Source organism: Nipponia nippon, unplaced genomic scaffold (assembly GCF_047370975.1).
Source record: "Nipponia nippon isolate SJK-2023a ecotype South Korea unplaced genomic scaffold, ASM4737097v1 scaffold_6, whole genome shotgun sequence".
NCBI lineage: Eukaryota > Metazoa > Chordata > Aves > Pelecaniformes > Threskiornithidae > Nipponia > Nipponia nippon.
Genome location: NW_028262380.1, coordinates 46,925,541 through 46,930,000, shown reverse-complemented (window position 1 = coordinate 46,930,000; position 4,460 = coordinate 46,925,541). Strand labels below are relative to the sequence as shown.

The window sequence follows — 4,460 nt, the reverse complement described above, 5'->3', positions numbered from 1 at the left end:
TCAATTACAGGAAGTACTGGAGAAAATGGACGTGTTATGACTCCAGAATTTCCAAAAGCAGTGCATGCAGTACCTTACGTGAGTCCTGGCATGGGAATGAATGTCAGTGTGACTGATCTCTCGTGATTGATAAGAACCTTTTGAGTGCCTTACACAATGGTTTTCTTGTGCGTTTATTGTCAAAGTGGTGAGAGGCATCCAGTATCTTGAAGACTTTTCTTTCAGCCAAGAATTCTTATATTTGTGGAGTTCATCTTGGATTGTAATGAATGCTTAGTTCAAAACACACCATTTTCTACACAAGTTCAAGATGAAGCTTGACTGACATGCACAGCTAACATGGAAGTACTGTAATCTAACTGAAGTCGTTGTACAGGCAACACACCAGTTTCTGCAGCCACCGTTGTTAGTCCCTTGGTTCATATTGACTTAAGCACACTTGACATCAATTGCATCAAGATGTGACATGTTTTATAAGAAAAAAAAAAAAAAAACATTTAAAATGAAAAAAATATTTTTAGGTATTTTCACAAACAAAAACTGGCTTTTAAATAAATTTGCTTCCATAATGGTTGAATATGACAAAAGAAAAAAAAAACACAAAAAAAAAAAAGAAAAAAGAAATCTAGACTGCGGGGAAGTGGAATATGAAAATAAGGCTTAAGGCATCAGTTCCATATTTTTCAAAGCCAAATACGTGATGTTGAGAAGAGAAGAAATAATAATTAAAAGGTTCAAATCTTGTAATTTAATATTGTTATTAAAACTTTGCTGTATATCCTATTCTTTAACATTTGGTGTTAATATAAAATTACTTGGCAATGCTTGACATTTGAAATAAACTTTTTTCTATGGTTTTATTTGCAAGTGTTCCATTAATTTTACTAGCTACAGTTGGGGTATAAAGACTCTGAAATCTAAAAGGACACTGTCAAGGTTGGGTCAATGTTTTAGTTTTTGGCAGTGTCGCCACCCCCAGCTCGCTTGAATCTGTTCAACAGTTTTTTCTACAGACGAGCCCAAGCTGTGATGCTCAGATACGCATTTTGAACTCTGAAGATCAAGGTTGTTCTGGGTTGGAGTGGTACTTGATACCAGTACATGAGGAGTCAGATAGGTGCTGATTTAGAGCTCCTCTTAACTCTGACGTGCAGGGACTTACGATCCAAAGATCTGGTTCATATCTATCTCTACTTTTGTACAATTGCGTTCATAAATACATGTACAGAGAGAGAAGACTATCGGTAAAAATTGATAAATGGCAAGCAGTAAAATAATGTTAAATATTTTTTTAAAGTATGAAATAAACGCAGTTCTCAAATTGTTCCTTTAAGGAAGCAGTTTTCTAAGTGTTAAAAGGTAATTCTAAGTAGTAGCTAGTGAAGTTCTTTGTTATGAAAAAAACCCAAAACCTTGGCAATGTCTTTTTGAATTAAGATCGATAATAACTCGAATTAGATGCACGTCTGTACTGATGAAAACAGAAAAACTTTCCTGAATCTTAATCATTACGAATATTCTTTGCTATCTGAAGTTACCATACGTTTTAATTATGTATATTTAAAAACGGTAACTCTGCTTACAAAGCAAAAAGGAATCCTAGGAGGGGTGCAATAACATTAATTTAAATGCTAATGCAAATCAAAGCAACATCGTGTTTCTCTAGCTTTCCCTGTAGATAAAATTCCATACATTTGGTTGAAAAGCTTACATTTTTCTGCATTGTGGATATATTGCCTCATGCAGTATCGGTAAATCTCTATTTTATTTTGGACTTAAACAAAACGTGAAATATGACTTGCAGTTTTAGTTGGAATCCATTTCTTAGGCTTAAGTAAAACGTTTACTGAACATTGGAGAAGACAGAGCATTTATCAGAAACTTGAAATCCCTTCTTGTGGTACAAGCTCTGAGCCTGTTTCTGCAAGCATGTGAAGACAGTGTATACTCTCTGTGCGGCCAGCAAAAGAGGTATATACAGTGTTTTCAATGTCAAACTTACCAGTAACTTCCCCCTAATTAAACTGAACCATTTCTTGACGCATCTGTAACCTATAGGTGTTCTGTGCATTACTCCTCATCAGGAATGTTGGGGGATGCATTCTGATTTTTAGTGTTCGATGCTAGAATGACCAAACTAAAATAATATTCATATGGTAATTTAAACTTTTTGAAAAAGTAGAATTGCATTACTGTATACAGTGGAAAGCTATTTATTGTACCTCTGGGCTTATTCCTCTAAAAATCGTAGCGTAAAAAAAATCTTTGTCAAGCCTGAACTGATGTATATAACTGAAATAATGTAAAGTTATATTTTCATGTTTTTATACTTAACAACATGATGGGAATACATAATGTATGAGTATTTCAATTACAGATAATATTGATTGGATAATACACATCTCAGTTAAAAAGCAGTAATCATAGTTTAATATCCATGTTACAGTACATCAGTATATTGCTATATAAAGTATGTCTGTGTGCATTTAAGTGAAAAGTAGTCAAGAGTGATGAAAGCTGTCCAAGGGTTTTTTTTATTCATTTTATATGAAAACTGTTATGGAGCAACCAAAATGTTTATGAACTCAAACTTGTGTAAATTTCAAAATGTCCTTTTACTGTAGCTTTTTGTTTACAGTACAGTATCTTATTTTCTGCTTTGTTAAATGAGTAACGGTACAAAGCTGGACATACACTTTCTAAGACATTAACGTTCCCGTTTTTTCATGTATACCTATATGACAGAAAATGCTTCTGATTTTATTTTTCAATCTAACACATGATGGCTTTTCTGGAGTGTTGTATAAACTTCAATCATACATAAAAAATCTTCTTAAAAAAGGCAAAAGACCTTTAATGTCTGTTTAGTATTATTGAAATCCGTTTTCTTATTTATTATAAATGTATTTTCCTAAGGTTTTACATAGAGCAAACCTGTTTGTCCCCACAGACATGAAACTTCCTTGAAGAGTTTTGCAAGGAGAATATAAATCTTGCCCCAAATCATCTTGTCACTCAAGGGTAGATTTACTGTAGTTTGTTTTATCGCTAAACGAAGTAATGTAACCTTCTTGCCAACAATATAATTGTATTTCTGGAATGTAACCTTCTTGATCATGGTTATAATGGCAGTGTGATAGGATGATAACGCTAGTAGGTTAAGTATCTACTCAGTAACTCTACTTAAAAACTGTCAGCTTGAATCAGTATTTTTTTTACTTCAGCAGATTGTTGATGTGTCCAAAGCAGAGAAAGAACCTGAGAAATGGCAAGTATTTTAGGTATATATTAGTAGTGTCGCTACTAGAGATCTAGTACAACAAGGAGTCCACTGTAGTAGCAAACAAATTGAGTCTGAAGAGGTTTGCAATGTGAAAGGGTCAATATTTTTATTTAAATGTATTACACGTTTTAACAGAGTGTGTTTCCGGGGTATCAGCCTCCTCTTTGGCTGATAGATGTAGACAATATCTTTACATGAAGTACCATGCACAAATAATTTTATTTTAAAATACAAATACATGATTTCAGCTATCATTTGGTACAGTTAGTTATATGAATAAAGTGGTCACCAGCAAAATAGAATCAGCAGCAGCCGTTCTGCATGATATCCCTAGAGGCTACCGAGACCTGTTTCACAGTACCAAAGTTTATTGCTTATTAAATCTTTTCATTTAAGCTGTCATGGGATCACAAAAATTTGCTGCGAGAGATCTGTGAGGTCGAAATTATCTTAGGAATTCATAGTATATCAAGCACCTAGAATAAAATTCAGCAAATTACTTAGCTGTGGGCTTAAGTTTGAACATTTTCCCTAGCATCAGTTTTTGTAGATAATAGAGAGTGCTATATACCTGTGTGAGACATAACAGAGTTAGGGAATTGCATACAGTAATGGCACCTATGTGACAAATTTCATTCAATCTATGCCTACTATTGGTCTTCCTGAAATTTCTGCTCATACTGCTCCTAATACTCTAAACTTTGGGGCTGCTTCATATAGATCAATGGTAAAATTGCCCTAAAATTGTTCTTTTTGTCTATCTTGAATGCTATCTTTCCTCTCTCCCCAAAGAAGTTTGATAAGCGTGTCTACATCTAATATCTGGGGACCTATGGGAACTTGAAATGATAACAACTTCATAATAAAGAGTCTCAATTAATTCCTACTTGCATTTAGTAGGTGTCAACTCCTTGTATCCTGAAGTAACTGTAATACTCGTAATGCATCTTTTTTTTTAGAGATTCCTTAAAGTAGTGAATATCACTTTGATGATCACAGCTTAGTTAGACTCAGTTAGAGTCATGTAGTCCTTTAACATAAAATTTATTGAATTGATATTCTTTGAAAAAGAGAAATCTTTAAAACGTTTTTTGTAAACAAGTGGCAAAAAAATAAAACGTAGTAACACACAATACAAAAATTCTGAGAATTACAGATCTAACTCACCCGCAGCTTT

At 33.6% G+C, this 4,460-nt stretch overlaps 1 protein-coding gene across 3 annotated transcripts in view; it reads left to right on the top strand.

The window, feature by feature from the left end:
• GRIA2 (glutamate ionotropic receptor AMPA type subunit 2) overlaps positions 1-2,552 on the top strand; it is a 95,781-nt gene extending 93,229 nt beyond the window's left edge. For all 3 annotated transcript variants that reach the window (XM_087735591.1, XM_087735592.1, XM_087735593.1), the window contains one exon: positions 1-2,552. This exon is cut by the window's left edge and continues 40 nt beyond it. The gene's annotated coding sequence lies outside the window, so the exon portion shown is untranslated.
• The last annotated feature ends 1,908 nt before the right edge of the window (positions 2,553-4,460 follow it).